Source organism: Lichenostomus cassidix, chromosome 9 (assembly GCF_008360975.1).
Source record: "Lichenostomus cassidix isolate B80296 chromosome 9, HeHo_3.0, whole genome shotgun sequence".
NCBI lineage: Eukaryota > Metazoa > Chordata > Aves > Passeriformes > Meliphagidae > Lichenostomus > Lichenostomus cassidix.
Genome location: NC_139490.1, coordinates 7,492,189 through 7,514,392, shown reverse-complemented (window position 1 = coordinate 7,514,392; position 22,204 = coordinate 7,492,189).

Here is a 22,204-nt window from a genome sequence, read left to right as displayed (position 1 = left end):
AGGAGTTAGAAGGGGTTTTTGTATTACTTGATCATAAAAGGGAAGGAGAGACATTACATCAATATAATTACATGTGATTTATCCGATATATGTATTAAAGAGCACTTTATAGACCTGTGCAGAGAGCCCCACTCAGCATTTCTAGAAACCAGGTGTAATGCCACAGACATCAATTAAATGATTTTCATTTTGGTAAGAGTAGACTCAAATCTAGAAGAGTCATATTTATGTATGTGTGTCTGTGTGTGCAGCTGAGCACATCAGACACTCTTTATTAAATACTGAAACACTTGCAGAAGCATTTTCCTGGAAGGTCAGGTGCCTTCTTATTTTCTGGCTTATTTTTCGGGATGGCCACCACCTTGTCCCAGTCTAGGGACAAATTATGAGAAGGGCTGAGATGTCCCAGTTTCCACCATGGCAGCTGAGAGCTCTGCTGCACATGGGCCCTCCTGCCCAGTGCTAGCAAGGCCTAAAGAGACTAAAAATAAACATGCATTTGTATCAAAGGAAGCAAAACGTGATTGACAACCTTCAGAGTAATTTGGCTGCTCATCATTTAGGAAGTTTCTCCCATAACCCTGATCTCCCTATTCAGCTGATCTCTTCTCTGGAGTGTTTTGCCCTTCAACCTAAAGAGAACTCAAGCCTCCAAGTGACTATATTTCACTAACATCTGTAGTGTGACTGATTTATTTACACAGACATGAGGCAGTCTAATTGCCAAAGCTTGGAGATAAACTGTCTCCCTAAAGTAGATATACAGTGAGGATGTCCACTCAGTTGAAGGTGTTCTACTCCTCACAACCCAGGGGAATTGGCAAAACTCTTGAGCTATTTGTTTCACGAATAGGCATCCTTGAAATGTGAATTATTTAATCACAAGAAGTATTGTTATTTCTGCTATTTATTTCACTTTGTCTCCAGTTACTTAATTTTATTAGAATATAAGGATTTCTTCTCAATCAGATTATAAAGCATCTTGCAGTATAAAAGCTTATGTTCAGATAGTGAAAACTTTTTTAAACATTTGTCTTAGCTGATAATTGCTATGCTGAGTTCTCATTCAAAAGCAATACTATTATTATTGTTGTGAAATTCAAACAGTAAGATTTCAAACATTATTGAGTGAATGACAAAAGTACCATTTCCAAAATATAAAAATATATTTTGACCTTAGTTGTCACAAGTACTATGCAGCCACCATGGAATGGATCCATTCAATTTTAATGTGGAAATAATCTTGACTGAGAAATTAACACCTAGTCTGGTTGTGTGGGAAAATGGGCTTATTTGACTGAGTTCTGAGAGTTTAAATATCAAGCCCATGAGCCTGGTAGGCACACAATTGAAAAGCGTTTTATAGTCCATGTTGGCAACATGCTGAGCATCCTCCTTTCCCAGGGCCTTTAAGAGGGTTGAGGCTGCTGAGTAATTCTCAGAAGCTTGTGCTGCATCACAGAATTGTGTCCACAGGTTCAATGGACTGTGTGTGGTAAGTCCATTGCCATGCCATCCCTGACTAGTCCTAATAGTGGCTGGCCTGAAATTCCAAGTCTTAGAATAAAAGGAGGTTCAGAATTCAGCCATGTGCCTTTTAGAACTGTACCATAACACAGTTCCTTTCTGGTTTTACAGATCAGAGTGCCTCTGTCTTCCTGCCCCTGAGACAATTTGAAATTTGTTTGTCAGTTCTCTCTCTGCCCTGACAAAATATTTCCCTGTGCTAAAAACCTAATATACCAGTTCTGGATGCAGACACTTCATTGACTTAGCAGGGATTGGTAGTTGGGCATAATTCTAAATGAATTGAAGATACAGTCAAGCTGAGCAGTCCAGGTCTGAGCTTTTCTAAACCAACCTCAATATTAACACCTCTATAAGGAGCATGTAGCCAGCTCATAATCTGCATCTGTGAGACCATATGTAATTCAGTTTGACAGAAGATTGCCTCAGGCACTATGGCAAAACCCCAGTAACATATATACAAAATAGAAGCTAGTTAAGATGACTCTGAGCTTCATGATTACCTGATGGCATGGTTTTGGGCAGGAGGCCAAAATGGGCTTTGTGGATATTCACCCTGCCAATATGGAGTTACTATACAGTGTGTTACTGCCTGGAAAATGATCCCCTCCTGTCCTGCCAGGGAGCCACAGAGTATTCCTGCTTCACTCTGCAAGGATGAATGGGGTAAAGAGCACCCAGTTCTGTACAATGTGGGAGATGTGGGTTGGGGTAAAACTCCTGCTCTTTCAAAGACACCAGCTGTGAATTTAAATACGAGGCACAGCCCAGCATGGCTCAACTTGCAGCATGGGAACAACAGCCCTTCCTGCCAGGAGCTGGGGAAGGTGCCCACACTCACGGGGTGGTGTCTGGGGATGTTCATTGTGTGAGCAACAAGCTCTAAAGTCAAGGTGTGAGTTGTGTGGTGCCTGCAGGACCCAGTTCTCTGTGCCTTCTGGGGAGAGTGTTTGTCCTTGTTCCATCAGAAGGGACCAGTCAACATAGGCTAAGTGCACTCTCAGCATCAAAAGGTATTTAAAGTTAATTGAGATCAAGTCAGGCCATCTGCCAGGCACCATGACAAATCCTCTCCATCCACTGTGCAGGGAGCCAAGGTCCTGTTCATTTCCATAGCAGGTATTCCATTCTCTAAGCTGGATGGCCATTACAGATCTTGATGAGGTAGGCACTATAAATACTGTAGAGGGATGTTCTCAACTGTTCTAAAAGCTGCCAAACATTTCATTTTACTTCAATGTTCCACTATTTTGCAGTTTTCCTATGGCTTTATTTGGCAGAGTTTTTCTACTGATTCTCTGGACTAGTTGTTCTCTCCCTTTGGCAAAATTATTAGTCAGGACTACAGACCCAGTTCTGGATTAATTTTTCAGTTCTGCATATAATGATCATACTAATAAATATCTTCTATTCCAATAACATTTAGCCACAAGCAAGATGGAAATTTAACATGCCCAGCTGGGAACACAGCAACTTACCATTAGTTTTATAAAAGTACCCAATAGAGGTCTGAGTCTATTTTGCACAATTGGGTTTTTCCTTTTGGGGAAAATATAAAATTCATGATCAATTTCTGTTCCAGAAAATGTGGACAATGAAAAGAGATGTGAACATTGACTTTTCTGGCCCTGCCTTTGGGAAAGTGCTTCAAGAAACAGAGCTATTCAAGGAAAAATTAAAATTATAATAATGTTGAAAAAAAAATTATTTTCATCAGATTCATAGTTTTGATAATTAAAAACCCATTTTCCACCCATTGTCTTAAACTCCAAACAGTTCTAGGCTAAGGTACTAGGGTTTTCCATAGCACAACAATAAAAGCAGAATCTGAAGTGATAACCAAGACCAAAGATAGCCTCCACAGAGTGTTCACAGAAGCAGAATAAAAATCAAAACTGCTGCAGAGAATAAACAAATACTGTGACAGCCAAGTCTGTCTGCTGGCTTGAAGGCTCTACCTGCTGAAAACCAGCTGCTTTGGGTACTTCTGTGGCCTCTTTACCATAATATCTTAAAATTTTACACCTAAATGATCACATTGTGAGAGAGGCACTATTCATCTCAATTGTACACTAGGGGAGTTGAAGCTAACACAAAGATTAAAGCTTTTTTCACCAAGGTATTTAGGTACTTATATCCTGATTGCTTTCAAAGGGAGGGTAGGAGCCTGAGTACCTTCAGATTTTCTAGGTCTGTGTGATTGTCTGGAGGCCACAGGGCAATGATGTGGCAGAACAGGAAAGAATTTCAGCAGGAAATTTTATCCAAATTACTCTGGTCTTCCAACTACTGGTTAATACCCAATGAACTAGATTATCTTTCTTGTGTTTCATGTCATCCTTATTTCCTAATCCTGCTCTTCCTCTTCACTCAGGTACAAATACACAATGGTGCCACAGTAAAAATGCTCTTTATATCTCTTTGCAAGGTACAGACATCTGTCATACCAACGTTGCCACACACGTGGTTCTATAAAAGAGCTCAGTATAAGTTGTTGAGACTGTTCACCAGTTTTCATTTTGACCAAAGGACTTGCTGGACAAAGAAATTGGTAAGGACACATGGCACAGGGATTTGTAATAGAGAAAGTAGCTGCCATCCTATAACATTTTAAAGGTTTAAAATTAAGAAAGGAATTTGCATTAACTTTTGTGTCATGATATCACTTGGGACAAATACCCACAGGGTGTTTTCCATCACCTCCTACTCACTGTTTAATTCATTTGTATTCCAGTGTTTCCTGATTTGGTTCTGTATAACATACAAAAAAGAGAGATTCGTACAGCCAACATCTAAATTATTGTAATAACTATTACAAAAGTAAATTAGTATATGCAATAATGACAAATTGAATGAATGTGTAGTTTGCATACAGTGTTCAAATTCCATAATCTCACATGGTTAGCTTTTGGCTGGACAAGGAGGCAGATTGCTTATATTAACAGTCTTTTTTGATATGCTGTTCTTGTAAGTTTACCAGCAGAACAATGAATTTAAAAGGCTTATGCTTTTCTTTCTTACTTCTGTTGGTCCTCATAGGAGGAGACCAGGGTCTTCCAGGCATCTCAGGACTCCAGGATGAACACCATTAACCTACATACTTAAAATTAAACAGTGTTTGGAGATTTGTTGAATCAGCAAATACAGGCTTACATTAGTTATTTGATGAAATTAATATTAGTTATTTAATAACTTCTTTGATGAGTGTAAATTGGTTGTAATTGTAAACTTGGCTCTATTTCACTTAGTCCTCTTTGCTTGGATAATGTGTGCTTTGAGATTATTTCCATTTTACCACACTACTAATGTGCACTAATCATGTTTTTTCTTGTAGTAAGTAAATAGCTGGGGTATTGCACAGAACTGTTTGATCAGTATAGCATGATTTAAGAGAATGGTTATGCCTTTAGTTGTCTCATAATCCGACTTAACATCTGTATGAATCACTACAGTAAGGTGCATGTTAATAACAGCTTCCACATATACATTTATGTATATAAAAGTTAAAATATTAGCTACCTTTTATCTCAGTAGTTTTAAAGTGCCACTGTATTTTTCCATTGATGCAAAATACTGAAAATATTTCACTTAGCATAGGTTTTCTCTCCCCACTCACTTGTGTCTCACTTCATGCGTGATATCAACCTATGTTGAATAATTTGAAAATTGTGAGCCTTCTGGGTTCAAACCCTCAATGTGATAGAAAGTCCACTTTTGTAAGCTCCCTGACAAACATCCATAAGGAAATCTCTTGGGAATAGGAAGGCATCTTGAAAACAGACAACACCAGCCCTATTTCATATCTCATGGGGCCACAGACCAAGCTTTTCTCTGCACACCTAATGTATATCTGGATTGTCTGCCAGTGGATTTCCTGCACCACAGCCATACCCCCTTCAGAACTGGGGGCAGTGGAGGGGAGAGATCACCATGTCTTAAGAGAACTTTGCATAAATCCGTCTAAGTGAACCTCTGTGGTCTTTTCTTCACCACCTCCCTATCTTCTTTCTTCCATAGATTCCCCAAATAAAATTTATCTCTATGTTGATTTAACTCTTCCATCCTTATGGCTTGATGAAATGCAAACATTTCGTTTTGCAACAGGCCAGTTGGAATTTGATTTGTGAGGCTTTGCACAGAAAGAGGCACTAAACCCCCATGATTTCTTCCTTCCCCCCTACGTGTCATGGGCTACAAACTCTAAGGCAGTAATACCATGTCTTCACTCAATGCCATTTTTTATGGCCTCTTTTCTGGCTTTTTGCCACAACAGATTGGCACTTCTCAGCAGACCACACAGGAATTATACACTATTACACAACCCTGCTGCTCCATATTGCAAACACCTCTCTCCATCATTTCAGTCACCATCTCACTTCTTTTGTATTTGGCTTGAACGCGCTAATCTTGAGTTCCAAAGTGTAAAAGAGTTAGTTGCAACCTTGAATATGTAGTTGCAACCTTGCAGGTGCAAAAAGGAGAGGAGATTCATGGCTAGAAAGGAAGAGATGCACGATGCAGGGTGTGTACCACGAGCAAGATGCAAACAGACACATACCTTGTCTGTGACCTGCCTGCAGGGCCAGCCTGCTCACCTACAAAATCTCACCTCAGCACTAATATATGTCCCACACTTTATTTCTAGTCATGGGCCACAAGACAGGGTAGCAGGAAAATGCCACTGTAAGTTTTCCTCCTCTTTAATGATGCACTGAGTGGAAAGCAGCATACACCAGCCTTTTCAATCACATCAGGAATACTGCAATTTCCTGAATTGTATTAATTTTAATAGAACTTTTAATTAATTTAAATAGAGCCTTTAGAATAATTTTAGCTAAAAAATATTTTTTCTGTTTAATCAAGGCACTGTTTATAATGAAGTGAATCAAATGAAAACCAAATTATTTTCTCAGGTGTGTGAATAGTATCACTTATTAAGTCCTCTGCCTGAAAAGACATTGAATTGTTCACATATCTCAGCCAAATTTATTTAGTTTGTCTTAACATAATTTTAAAATAATTTAAAATATTTATTTTAACAAATATTTTTGAGATGTACACTCAAAATAGTAGAAAATAAGTTTAGAGTTTTTCCACTTTATTGATAAGTAACTGATTGTTTCCTAGTACATCCTATTCCTTCCATAGTCTGTGCCAATCCAGAATTGTTACCTGCATTAGTTTCTTCTATGCAGAAGATTCTGTTTTCCAGCAAATTAAATGAAAACTCCTTTATGTGCATTGACATGGCAAGCCATTGCTAAGAGAATATATTTCTTGTTTTGTTTCACATTGCCCCAGGACTAGGGAGACTACATTTGTGATCTTTCTCATTTACTGATTATGAAACCTGGTAAGAAAAGAGAAAAACCTTTTAATGAGGTGAAATCACAATCCCTTCTGGAGCTACTGGGTAATTTACCTCACATTGCTAATGCAGTTAGATATATATGGGTTTTTTTCCTTGAGGATGGGAATTCAAAACAGAGCTGCAAGGTGATTACATGATTTAAAAAGAGTTTCTAAGTAGTATTTACAGGATATCCTTGCTGTGTAACAAACATTCATCCAGAAGAAAAAGTGCCATAGGGAATATACAGATATGCAGGTTACAAACAGACAGACATGCAAATTACAGATAATCATTAAGTTAGCAAAAGATATCACTTGGGAAAAGAGTATTAAATAAAGAAATCAGTATAAACAACAATGGCAAAAAACAGAGAAAAAAAAGTCTGCATTTTTAGGAGGAAGGAACAGAAAATAAGCCTAATTAAAATGTTGGTAAGATGAGAACAGGGCCAAGAAAACAGAGACATGAAAGAAAAGTAAATACTTCAAATATATCTGAGTCAGCTACCAAATGAAAGAAGACAGGAAGCTACAATGATGGTCACAAAGAAGGGAAGATATCAAGAGGGAATCAGAAAAGATGGACATCAGCGGATATTGTTTTCTTTGAAGAGGATGGCAAAATCCTCCTTGGAGATCAAAGGAAGTACAAAAAAAGTGAAAGGATTTATTGACCAAGTGTCATCCTTAGCTCACATACTCACTTGTCTAACTAGAAAAAAAAGTGAAATTCTTGGTCTTACATAATATCTCCAATAAATACGAGCAGAATTTCAGCTCAGAGGAGCCTGTAGACAGCAAGAATATATAATAATTTCTTAAAACTCCTATAAAACAGCAAAAGAAACTTCCTGAGAATGCCAAAGGTCATGTTACAAGTATTTTGGAAAACAATTAGATAAAGTGTTAGTTGAGAAGAACTTTTACATTGGAGCAAAGTTGAAAAGGAAAAAGATTAACTTTTCATAAGGGTAAGTTTGAGCCTTTCTGTGCTACCTTAATAACTGACACTTGAGATCAAACAATGGATTTCACTTTTGTAACAGTTCTGCCTGGAATTTTAGCGAAGCCATAATCTTGTCTCTTACTCATTGCTACACAATTCATCACAGCATCATAAATGCATGACCTCAACAAACAAACTGTAGCTGAGAAAAGTCTTGTTTGCATTTCCAAGGTCTCTAGTAGATTTAGGTAATTCCTTAACTGTGAAATTATTACCATGATAGTCTATTTTGCAACAACAACAACAACAACAACATGAATGTGTTTTCTTCATCAAAACTCTTCTGACTGGAAATGCAATCTAAAGATCATAGAGAATGTGTTGCTACCCAGATCTCTGTACAGGTGTGCTTTCTGCAGGGCTTATGTCTGTAACTGAATTACACTTACACCCAGCCCCAGCAAGACTGAAGATTTATTATTTTCGGATTTATTATACATCATAAACAGAAAATGCCAAGGTAGAGTTTCTGCCCCACAGGGCTCAGTTACTGGGTAATTCAACAAAGAAAAGATACAGAAAATAGGGATGAAATGAAATTTTCAAAGTCCTGCAGTGAATCAGATTCTCCAGGAAGACACTGGGGACATGGCAATCTTGGTGCCATTTTCCAGTAGGTTCCCAGCATCTAGGCTGATGAAGTTAAAGAAGGAAGATCTCTCACTGTTTGCCACACCAGTATTCTTTCCTCACAATGCTTTCCTTTACTAAAATCTTTCATCTCTTTCCCTCTTTTCCTTGCTCAGGTGTCTCCTTTTACTTTCCTTCTCTTTATAATTGCATTCTGTCCTCACTGGTACTCTTCACTACTCCCTCCTGGAGCAAGGAAGAAGGGAGAGGGATCGGGATTCTTGACTTGGTAAAACATCCCTAGTGAGACAGACTTGGGCAAAGTACTAAGCTCCTGTTCACACAAACATCTCACTGGACAGTTGTACATTGAATCTACCATTTGCACAGCAACTTATTCCCTCCTAACCAGGACCACTATTGGTATGAGTAGGTGGTGTATTATGGGAATGACAATCAGCACTGCAGTGATTTGTTTATTTAGTTTCCCTAAAAAAAATTGTGTCAGCTTCTGTATACATTCATGACACTTGTCTTACATTGCCAACCATCAGTAAAGCTAGTGATTGTCATTAGCAAAAGAATCAAACATTGACTGACAGTAAAAGCCAGTAAAATATTCACTTGTCAGTAAAAATGGCAAGATAATTTAGAACTTTTCGTTGCTTTGGCATAAGTTTCTGGACTATCTGAGTACTTTTAATATCAAAGGACTTTATTTATCATAGTTGAAATAATGGGTTCTATAAAAATTGACACATATGACCATAAACACAAGTAGTAAGAATCCCAAATTGCCTTGAAAACTGTACTCCAAATTACACAAGTTAAATCAAAATTCAAAATGTGGATATGAGTGGGAAAGCAAAATGCAAGTGGAACAAGTTGCTCAGAGAAGTTGTGGATGCCACATCCATGGAAGTGTTGGAGGCCAGGCTGGATGGGACTCTGTGCAACCTGGTTTATGGGAAGGTGTCCCTGTCCGTGGCAAGGGGGTGGAACTGGGTGAGCTCTCAGGCCCTTTTCAACCCAGGCCATTCCATGATTCCATGTGTTTGAAAATTTGTTTAAATTGAGTAAATATTTTGAGGAGTGTATTTTTCCCCTCCCCGCAGAGGATCATTTTCAAAATCCAATAATTTAGGAACCTCTGTCCTAAGTCCTTTGTGACTCCAATGTTAAAGCATGGGTTGTACAGGCTTGAACACAGTGGTGATTGCTTCCAGGTATCACTACCTGTACTCCCTGTCACCACCACGTGAATTAACGAGGCAAAGTTCATTTGCAACACCACTGCTTGACTCATTACCACAGCCCTCCTAGTAAGTGAGGTGCTTCACAGGGGACCCATGAAACAGCTGCCCTCTGGGTGTCTTGTTTTGGCTGCCTTTTCCATCTGTTTTACCTGCCTCTCTTTCTGAATAATTTATTTCACCATCTCCCTAAGTAGAGCACCTGGCCTAGGGCTAACTCTTTCACCTAAATTATTCAGAGCTGAAAACTCTTTGGTTTATACTCAGATAATGTAATGACTTAACAGGACAAAACCCTTAACTTTGAAGCAACTGTGAATGTTTCTAGGCTCTGGACTCTGTTAGCAGTTTGAAAGGTTGGCTGTGTAAACTATGTACAAAAGCACCACAGAAATCCTTCCTCCTCGAACATCTTCAAAGCCTCTTTCAGCAGTTAAAAGTTTCCAAAGCAGGGTTGTTTTACCTTGATGCCTCTCTGCCACATCTCAGGCCCACGGGAAGCCATAGGATGGCCCCGTGTGTGTGCACTGCAGCTGGCTTGTCCCTAGTCTTTATGCAGGAAAAGACACTGAAAATTGGCTGCAGGGCTGGACTTTGTGCTCGTCTGTTCTCTTCACAAGCAGGTTTTTGTTCACAAACACCAAAACCCACCCCTGTGCAGCGCTGCCATCCATGTTCCATACTTCACTATCTTTATCTCATGAACTCTACAGTTAAAATAATTCCTCCCTGTCTCTGCTCATAATAGCACAGAGAGCTGCCACACTCCAGCAGAAAGGGGCTGTGCAAGGTTCTTGTCTTGGGTGCCACAAACCAGCTGCTCTCAGGCTGAAAGCTCACTGGTAATTTTGGGTGCAACCTTGACTATCCCTGACTGTGTTGACAATGACCAAGGGAAAATTTCAGCTTGCTTTTAAACATTTGTTCCATTTGTTTTCCCACAATGTTACCACTGTTTGTAGCCTTTTAATTATGCTCAAAAAGCCTACGATCAGCAGTTTACCCATTACTTTTGAAAATCTCATATTGATTGTTTGGAAGACAATCAATACAAAGGGGTGATCTCTTGCCTTACAAGATACTTGCTTCAGCAAGTGTCTTTATTTCTGAAAGAAGTTTTACTTTAAAAAGTCATGGTATTGAGGGCATAATTTGAAATTCCAAATCAAGGGTTATCTTAAAGCCTTTCACATTTCAGGTTAAGTGCAAATGATAAATTGTCCTTGGTGAGAAAATGAATGAGCAGAATATTCATAAATGAAGGAACAGTTTTTGAGGAGGCTCTTTCCAAATGGCCCTGCAGTAAAACATTTAAAAGTTAACTAGTGAAATTTCTATCAGGGTTGCTCTGGCTTTACCTCAGTGTCATAAAGACAGCCATGGAAAAAGGAAAAGAATTATTAAAATGAAATCAGTTTTGGAAAATCAGTGCACTGTCACTTCCACAGTCAAAAAATCCCAAACATTTTGCACATTAATTTACAGGAACCAGCAAAGATGCAGTTGAGAGAATAAAAAGAATATACATTAATCTTTATAATATCCTACCCAAAGTTAAATTATGTTCAATTGGATATTTGTCTACATAAGTACAAAAGAATTTGACACATTTTGTAGTAACTAGCATTGTCTGTTTACTGTAGGGATATCCATAATGCCCATCACTGTAGTTCTTATAGGCACTATATGAAGCGTTCCATTTTCTTCTGAGAAGTTTATCAAGTATCAGGTATTTGCTTTTTGCTCCAGCTTGGGAAATCAGGGTCATGGATTTCAAATGAAGTGCTTTGTACTCTGCAAGGGCAGTGAGAAAACACAATAGTACAGACAAAAATCTAATCAAAGTATTTTGGCTTTTTGCCTCCTTTTTATTTTACAATGGGAAAAAAAATTCAAGGTGCGACTTGAATCCCTTCAGGAGTTCCCTTCCTGTGTGCACTGTCTCTCGCCAGAAAAGCGAGACTGACACAATGATAAAATGTGCTGCCAGGTCCTCTTGCCCATTCAAAGACCCTCCCTCAGGTATCAGGTGCCTTCCCTGGGCTTTGAGGTCAACCAGACACCTCCCTCGAGGCTTACCTGGGCTGAGGGATACATCTACCCAAAAATCCGCTCAGGTAGAGCAGCTGTTATCTGAGCTAGGATCAAAGTCCCCCTCTGCACTCCAGAAAAACATCTTCCAAGCTGGTCTTCTTTCTCCATGATTCAAATGAATGTTGAATGAGTCTCTGGGGACAACAGTTGTTGTGCTGAGGAGTGAGCTGTCAGAAATACTTTATCATGAAAGTTCAGTTCCTTTCAGAGCCTTTTATTATTAATAGCCATCGCTGCAGGGGAGCATTAAACACAGACCCTATTTACTGTACAAATTGATATATTATAAACCACAAAAGCCATCCTGGTGCTTTGCTACTTCACCTTCTTTTTCAGCATGCTAGCATAAGGGAATCTTTAACCTTTGTGTGGCTAGAATACAGACAGCGAATTTTGGTGTAGCATGGACAGGCTGGACTGCTCAGAGCAGCTGATTTTTTGAGGATCACTGTCTTGAGAAGTGGGTGGAGAACCGTGACATCTGCATTATATGAAAGGCAAGACATTTTGCTCCATAGAGACACTGAGTTCATCAATACCATTAGTCAAAAGCATTTATCCCTCTGAAAAGGCCACAGTATGTGTCCTTCAGGAAGTTATGTTTTTGCATCAGATTTCAAGCAGCTCCTGCAGCTTTCTGCTGCCTGCTAGGGCATTGCACCTCATGCACAAGATTGACATGTTATCTGAAGGTGGGTAACAGCCCAATTTCTTCAGCAATAGCATATGATAGGGGTGAGGGAATAGCTTCCATGTGGCATAAGAATACATGGCAAGATGAGTCCCAGCTGTGGGAAGAATCCAGCCTGGCTCCAGCCCACTGTGGCTGTGGTACCATAGGCAGAAGAGATTTTCCAAGTGCAGTATTGGAAACTGCAGCTGCAGTTTGCAGTGCAGCACTGGATTTTAGCAGCTCGGCAGAAAGCTCTCAGAAACAAACCATACAAGGAGCAGTGGAAACGAAACCCAGCAGGACAGCGACAGCCCAGAGGCAGGGCAAGTAACAAACAAAAAAATACCAAGTTAAAAAAAGGCAGTCTTGCACTTAGTGGCAGACAGACCCTTGCCCTTTCTGTTCTCTGCACTTTGGAATCAATTTTAAAATACCTTGCAGGCTTCTCAATAAAGCTTTAAAATCCTGCTGAGGAGAGGCAGTGCTCTCCCACTGGCCACTGCAAGCAGCCACACGCTGCAGGGGCAGGGTGGTGGATGTGTCACAAAGACATCACTCGGCAAGCTGAGGAGTCAGGATCCTCCAAGTGGCACCTGAGCAAGCTGCAGGTCATGAAGCATCGACCTGGGGTGCCACGGGGTCACCACACAACGAGGCAGCAGGGGTGACACAGCCCGTGCAGGTGTGCTGAGCCAGCAAGTCACAAAGCACCTCCTCAGCAAGATGTGACGCCAGCAGGTCACAAGAGTGAGTGACTCTGCAATTTTAAGAGCTAAAAGCAGTTCTAGAGAGCAGTTTGAGTGCAATGCACCTGTGCTAAAGAGGCAGCACTGTGTGGCTGACATTGTGTGGCCTCTGTGACATGTCTCAAAGGGTTCATAGTCCAGGGAGAGGCCATGGGAGACTGTAGCTCTAAACTCAGACTCACAGTTGCTCCAAATGGATAGCACCAGAAGAGACACAGGGAATGAGAGGGATGTGATGCCTCTGTTGCTCCTGCCCTCCCTAATGTGGTGTCCCTGGAACAGGTTTGAGGCACAGCCGCAGGGAGGGTGGATGGGGGAACTGTGGAGCAGCTGCTCTGTGTGGAGAGGGCGTTGTTGTCTGAGGCTGTTGATCTGGTCTCTCATGAATATTGTATTCAGTGAGAAGAGCCAGAGAGCAAGGGGGTGGAAGTGGCTGCTTTTTAAAGTACAGAACATGTACTCAAAAAGAGTGTTCAGAAGTTCTTCTTCCAACCCACAGTATGCTAAAGATTGGTGCTTGGAACATTTATAGGATGAGGAAAAAAATCACACCCCTCAAGTATAGCTGTGACTTTTTTTAATTGAAGAGTTTCTGATATCCAAAAATGTGTGTGTGTTTCTGACTAAAGTCCTTAATAACAGCTGAAACTTGAGCGTATTCTTAGATAGAAAGCATACTGAGTCTCTTCTTGTTACAATAAGAAAACCCAAAAAACCAGCCCTGTAATTTTGTAACCAGACTTGGCCAAACTTCTGAGAAGGACCACACACCAGATTAGATTATTTAGATTTGTCGTGAGAATAGTTGACATGTGTTCCCTTCCCTTTCACTGTCCAATCTTTGTTGTAAAAGTGGACTCATGTTGTGCCAGTTGAGATTAATATTATAACATGAAAGGGCTAGGTTTGTATCATTTTCCATGCCCGTTACATTCACTGATGTGGGAATAGAGTTATATTCTACCTGAGCCACTTTGTGTTTTATGGCCAGGATTAACAGCACACAAATACTTCACAGTCTGAGGTGGGTAGAGCACCTGCCCATTGGCACCAAACACTGTGAGTGTCAAAGGATCTAAGACTTTCTTTCAGGCTGTGAAATATCCTTCAGATTACTCTAGAAGATCTTGTCATGTTCTTTACCCTGACACCTCTATTGCTCTTTTCTTAACAGGACATGGCTCATGACTTCTTGCTCTGCCAAAAATTCCCCCTAGAACGTGTTCTGTTCCTTCCATTCAAGCCTATATTCCACTCAACATATTACTATCATTGTCAGTGGGTACAGAATTTGTTATGAAGTTTCACTGCTCTGTTCACTGGGCACACAACCTTATCAACATGAAATAATGCTCCACAGCCATAATTTCAAATATTCCCACAGTGTTCAGACAGGTGATAGTATTTGTAAAACCAATTATTAGAGAATTTCGTTATTTTTGCATGTTTCTTTCAAAATCTGATTCTTTGAAAGTGTTATTATAGTGCAGTTTATTCATTAAAAGCAAGACTAATGTTTTATGTATTTTAGGTGTAATTTGAACTCAGAAAACGGCGAACTATTTACATTTACACAAGCCCTTGGAAACCATTTCAAAATGATATAACAGGAAAATAGTTGACACAATGGTTAGATAACATCAAAGAGTGGGTTGGGAACACAAACCATGATCCTTGTGAAAACTGATTCCTGAAGAATTAGCCAAGAGAGTTCCAAGTGCATTTCTTCCTATTTGCTGAAATATAGTGTTTGTTCTCATTCTTCAGGTAGAACCTGGCAAGTCTGTATTTGCACTTGTTGATCTTTCCCAACATAAATCTCTCCATTGTGGTCATATCAACAATATGTTTTCTTTACTTTAGTAATAAAATTTCTTGTAACATGTGCTCATTTAGGCTCTGTGTGCAGTATTTATCAAGTTATTTAGGTTACAATCATAGAACATTTCAGTGTAACAGGCAAAGGACAATGGAACCTTGCACAGGTGTAAGATCTCTCTGATCTTCCTTTGCCATCAATTAAAAACCACCTACAGGTCTAAGAGCCCTCTGATCATCTTTTGCCTTGCAATCTACTTGAAAGAATATGTGAACTTTATTGGAATATGTCCTAATAAGCATGATGATACATCCTTAACCATAAGACATACCCTGCTCTTAAAACCACTTTAATGTAATAGACTAACAGACCTAATCTTTCATTTTGCTGAAATAATGCCTGAATACATAACTGCTCCTACTCTGAAATGGACACTGTAATTTCCTTGACAAAACATCAGCAAAGCTTGGGATATTAATGTTCATATATGTAACTTTTTATTTAGTAACTTGTTAGGCAAGTTTCTAGAGGAAATACTGAATATGAATTCACCATTTTCTGGGCAAAAAATTATCCGAAAAGCTTGCTGCAAGTTGATCTTCGCTTAACATTTTCATAGCATGATAATTACTTTGGAAAAGTGTGTGTGGGGAAATCACTTCTTGTCCAGACCCACATAAGCCTGAAATGATTGTGAGTGATGTGCCTTTCCAGATCTTATTTTGGAGGATGATGAAAACCCAGCATTATCTTTTGGATATGGTTTGTCCCAAAATTCCACTGTAAATGTATGTAAGTACAGACATGTCCAAAATGTGTGCTTACCTCTTTGTATGTATAAACACAACTGAAATACACAGACCAAGAAGTACCAAGGTGGTTTTGACTGACATGTCATGGAAGCAAGACTGTATCTAACTCTCCTGACTCCAGGTAAAACTCAAGAGTTTAATGCACTCATCGCCATTTGGGATGGAATTAACTGGGATGCATTTGAACAGAAGCAGCTTTATTGAGTTTCTCACAGTTTTAGCCTGACCCCACTAGGTATGATAAGTTGTTTGGTGTTTGCTACATAACCAAACAGGAGCAGAAATTACAAACTTGGATAATTTCTATCTGAGTTACATATTGAAAAATAAAAATTCCCCTCCAAATATGAGCAGGAAGTGCTTCTGGCAAAAATATCAGCCAATTTATATTGGGGGTCTAGAAACTCTCACACAAATAATGAGTGTTCTTCCAGTTGGGTGAAGAGTTACTTTTCCAAGCAAAAATAGGAAAATACCCCAAGAGGTATTTATTACTATTTTCACAGTAACAACAGCGACATTCCTAGAAAAGACACAGGTCCTACATGAAGATCTTGCCATCTAAGATAATTGAATTGTGAAGGAGAAAAAATCACTGTGTACTGTTTCAGAAGTAACCAATAAATACCAGATATACCACACTGAGGAGCTGATTGTGTATCCACTAACACTGTAATAGATATTTATCTCAAATTAGCCATTTAATAATTTACTCTTTTTACTCTTTACAGAAAGTGTATGCCCATGCACATTTCATAATCTGTACACAATGCACAAGTGGTGTAAAAAACATTTTTATAATAATCATCGAATTATGCTTTTGGAAAATCAAATATGAAACTTGGAATGTGAAACAAACAAATAAGGCAATTTAGAAAAGATTAAAAGCAATTGTTCTGTTACCTTGGCAACACATTCAAGGTGCAGCCAATCAGCAAAGTTGATGTATTGTTTTGACATACACACACATATTTCTAACATAAATAGCAACAGAGACTTAATAACAATAGGTTTTAAAACTAGGAACTGATGTCATTTTAAATGTGTCAATCAAAGAAACCTATGAAAGTGTTTCTTCTATCAAACTGACAGTAAGTATATGCTGGAATGGCTTTATAAGAGATAGCAGACTTCTGACAGGTCATACAGAAGATGCAAAATCTGTAATTACATTCTAGTTTCTTGGATTGTGTCCTTTAGTATGTCTAAAAAACTTTGAGAAGAAAATAAAACTCGAAGGCTATGTTATATCATTCATGTCTGTAAACAAGAAAAAAAAAAAGAACAGCATATTTGAGAACGGAGATGAAATACCAGACTGAAAGAATCTGCCTAGCCCTCAAAATAGATGCACTTAAACTTCTTGTCTTTTTTTATGATTGACTGGTGCCAGTGAGGTTCTGCAGTGTAAGCTTTCAAGGATACTAAAAATTAACAATAGGAGAAATGCACAGAGGAAGATTGCTGATGGGATACAGAGCCTTTCACCTCTCGGTCAGTGGTTTGAATCTGGGCTGTGTCAGCAGTAACAGGAAACCATTACTATTTGACAGGTGTCAGAAGTGTGTATGGAAGGAGTGCATCAACCATCCTGCTCCAGACCCTGATGGATACATGCCCAAAAGCAATCCTCAAAATGAGAATTCTTCTTGACAGCCTAGGAATCAAACTGGTGTCCCCTTCCCAGAGAGCATTGTCCCAGCCCCTCAGCCCCTCAGTCTAAGACCATGGACTGGCCTTTGAATCCACACTGTGGTTAGAGAACTTCAGGTCTAATTCAGCAACGTTTTAAAATCTTATTTACAACTAAAATACATTTGAACACATTTGTGCATTTCTTCAGGGGATCAATAGTTTTAAGGAAAGCTAGGGTTTTACCTGCCTTAGAGCTTCCCGATTCCAAAGACCTAACCAAAAAAAAAAAAAAGGCACAAATTCATAAAACTCAGATACAGAAACAAGCACCTTATTCTGTCATTGGGTGGGATTAAGTTACTCATTCTGGCACATCATCTTTCTTCTTTTACTTTTTCCAGATTTATATGACTCTCATCATAGCAAATGCTCTGAGAGAGGAATTTCCAACTGGAACACATTGAAAATAGAAAGGAAATAACTCACTATAAACAGCATTGAGGAGAAACAAGTGAACATGCAGGGTACAGCATGATTCTTTGTCAGAACGTGAGTGGTGTACTTTTGTCTAGCAGCCATTATCTTTCCTTAAGAAACATTGACTTTTACTTGGAATTTCAATCTACATTTTGATTGATTTCTTTTTCAGGATATAAGAAGAGTGATGGAAAGGACTGAGGATAAGGACAAGGAAGAATAGAAAATAAAAAGTTTCCAGCCATGCTGTCAGGTTTGGTGAAAACATCCTGAGGATTAACTGTTTCAGTGCTGTGGAACCTGCCTGTTAATGGAGGCAAAAGAGATGGAAAGTTCCCTTGTGCATCAGAGTCACAAGCTTTAAGCTGCCAGGCTTGTGACAGAATCCCTTTACCCAAAACACTGCTGAAGTGGGAGCACCGACAACCACAATCAAGACTTGACAACAAAAATACTACACAAATAAAGAGAAACGACGAGAGGGAACTCACGGCACTCTCAATATGAGATATAAAGTAAGCTCCATTTTATTTCACCAAACGAGAGACTTATATACTGTTACAGAAGTTTCTATTCATAGATACACACACACACCTGCAGCTGTTTCAGGGATCCTCCTGCTAACTCCCTTATTCTTTTCTCATAACACTCCTGACTCCTAATCTTTCTCATGGCATTCTTCCCACAGAACATTCTCAGGCAAACAAACCACTGTAGCTTGTTGGAATTTTACTGAGGCCTGACCATGCTGAGGCCTTGCTCAGCCCTGCTCAGTTAGCATGAGTTTTGCTGGAAAACTGCGTTTTCCAACACACAAATATAGTCCTTAAAACAAATGTTTTAGCCATAAATTACCACTTCCCATTGATGGTAGTTGACTTTCTGCAACATGTTTTGTGGATCCTGAGGTAAGGCAATTCCATCCTGACACACAGCAAATATATGACATCAAAAGATTTTTTTCAAAGGGTCTACTTGTTAGAATTTGATTGTCAGGTCAGCTTGTGCAATATGTGTTTCTCCACAGTCAGTATGCCCCCTTTGTGGGTAGATAGTTTATTAAGGGAAGTCCAGGGTCTTGTGATCAGGATTTGATTGCTCTCCCTGGTCTTTCTGCTCGAAATTCAAGTAGCAACGCTCCTCTCTTTCCTTCTAAGTATTTTCATAATCCCTTTTGCTCACTGTTTCTATCACATATTTGTTCTGTATATGGAAAAAAACATATGGGGCCAGAGGTCTACATAGAGAACTGAGCCTTCAGACTGATGGAGATAAACTATAATTTTGTAACTGGAAACAGAAAAGTAAATTCTTTTAGCTAGAAGAGGAGCAGAGAACTGTCCATGACAGCCTGATCACCTCTATCTCAGAAGCCAATAATCTCACACTGTGACTTCTGTCTTTAATGCTACAACATTAGCGACACCAAGACTTGATTTAAGAAGTTGCCATGGCAGAGAACCCACAATGTCTCCAGATATCACAGGTTAATTATTCTCCTTAAAATATAATTGATTCTATTAAGAATGCCTTTAGTTTCCATTTTCAAGTCACATATCATTCTATCTTTTTTCTCTAAGATTGAAAAGTTAACTAATAGTAAAAAATCTCCGCATTGTTTAATGCCTATAGTCACCTCTTAAGCCAAGGAGAGAGTGATGCATAGCAGGCCCAGTGAGGAGCAGGAGTTGCATATGGTGAAGATTGTAAGGGAGGCAGCAGGAATTCAATAATTGTACCAGAAAATTAACATTTTTTGTAACCTATAAAAAGATGGATGCCTTTTATCGTAGTCTGTACATGTATTTTCTTGTTTTATTAAACATTTCAAAAATATAAATGAGTGCTGACTTATATTTCTATAAACTTCGTTACAATTTGCATCTTCTACAGTCTCCTCCCATTCATTTAAAACTCCATCCCACACTTTGATACTTTCTTTTTACTGCTTTTTCCTTTCACCCATTATTTTCATATTAAGAAGCAATGATGGATCTAGGAGAGCTCTGTGTGACTCAACTGGTAAGTCTTTTCCTCAAGAAAATGACTCTGTAATTGCTCTAAAAGCAAAGCCTCCAGAGTGATGACTCAGTGCAGGAGGTTGGACCAAGCAGCACTGCTGAGTAGCAGCAAAAGATGGATCTGGGGGGTCTAGCAACAGCTCTGAGTGCCAGCAGAGTCAAATTGGCTGATTAGCAGCGCACAGGAGTGACAATAAACACTGGGGTGCCAAGTCCAGCCTTGTTGTGTCTGTCCTAAGCCACATCTGCAGTAAAGGACACTGATCTGCTGGGCTGAATATTCTGCAGGTATTACCTCATGCTACTGAGCAAAAATCCCTTCCATTCCCCTGTATCAATAGCTTAAGCTTTGCCAGCCTTTGCATATGAGTTCACGGGAATCCACTGCTGTGCTGCTTACTAGTTATTTCCATTACAAAATCCCTCAAGATGTTCCAGTAAGGAATGAAGGCTCCTTGGGCTGATTAAACTACCTGGAAACTCCCAAAGATGAAAGAGGTAGGTCTAGTCCTATTAGGTTCAAGGCAAATTTCAAACTTGAACATCAAGGAGGTCAGGCCTTTGTTGCTATTTAAATATAACTCTATGGAAAATGAGATCCTGCTGGAAATGTGAGTGTAAAGATGCCCAGAAAGTGAGAGAAACCTTTAATACCGTACTTAAAAAGGGATTTAGTGCATGCTGGCTGCTATTCTGTTAGTAATGTTTTTTGTAATCAAATCAGAGGCAGAACAAAATGCCACATCTTCTTTTATGAATGGGTTATTAAAGGAAATAGAATAAAGAAATCTGAAGAAAAAATTTCCCAAACAACAGTGAACTAAAGTCCTTAAACCACATAAATGCCCATGAAATTTGTACAAGGGTGTATCTTGTACACATCCCTAAGCCAAACACAAAGGAAAAGGAAAAATATATATATGCATGCCTCCATGCAGGGGTTCTCCCCTGTCTTTTACAAGCTGAAAAAAAAACCCCCAAACTTCACCAACTTTTACTTCTGAATGATTCATCGAATTGTTCCAGAAGTACAAAGACAACACCGTGCCTCAGTCTGGCAGTAGCAATGATGTTCAGTGTTTATAAACTGCATTTTCTTATTTTTGAGACTGAAATAGTTTGTAAAGCACTGACTAAGCCTTGTGACCCCTTTGGGAAGAGCAGAGCACTATTCAACCCACTGCTCAGCAGATTAGGACAAACAAACAATACTCATCCAATGGAGACAAGTAAGGAAACTGAGATTCGGGAGAGCTGCTGCAGATTTCCACTTCCACCTCAAGCACAGCAGTGAAAGTCTTCAGCCCAAAATGTCACATTAGTTATTCATTCATTACACTAAGATGAAGCTAGGTACATTTGAAGATATATGCCTCAGTTCCTGCCTGTTAATGGGGAGAATAAATGAGCAAGTTCAGAAGATATTTCCAAGACAAAACAGTGACTGTAGACCTAGAAACATCCAGAGTTATTATCTACACTGAGATTCCTAGTAGTTAGACCCATTCTTTAAAACATCAAATCTTGTAATTTATGATAGTACTGTAAAATAGTTAATTTCCTAAGCAGAAACATATCTCAATATTATGAACATAAAGTTCTTACTGATGTAATATACTTGCCTTTTCTATGAATCAAGATGAAAGTGTATAATAGTTGTAATTATATTGAATAAAAATGAAAAGACCTAAAAGAACAATAGGTCTCTTAAAGTGTTATCTACCCCTAACTGTAATCTCACCTAAACTAAGGAACAAGGCATTCTACACACTGGTGAGCAAGTGCCTGTTACATTTTTGACTGCATATTCTTTACACTTTTCCATCTCAAACTAATTTGTGACATCCTGCAAAGTCCTGTCTTTCCATAAAGTTGAGCACTGTGTTACATGAGATGTAGTTCAACAGAAATGTAGGTCAATTTTTAACTGTCTTTCCTTGAAATGGAATGGACTTGCATTTTACATGCAAAAGTGCCACAGAGGGAAAAATAAATTGTGTCTAATAGTCTTCACAAGTGTGCTAGGCCTTTTAGCTTAAAAGCTGCCAATATGGAAATAACAGAACATATTAAATCATGTAAAACAGAACAGAAATGATGAGATAAAATGAGTCTGGGAAGTGTGAGGGGTCAGAAGAGCCAGTGAAGGATGCTGAAAAAGCCCTTTCAGGTTAGGTGGGTGGGGGAGTACAGAAGGAGGGCACTGTAGAAAACGAAAA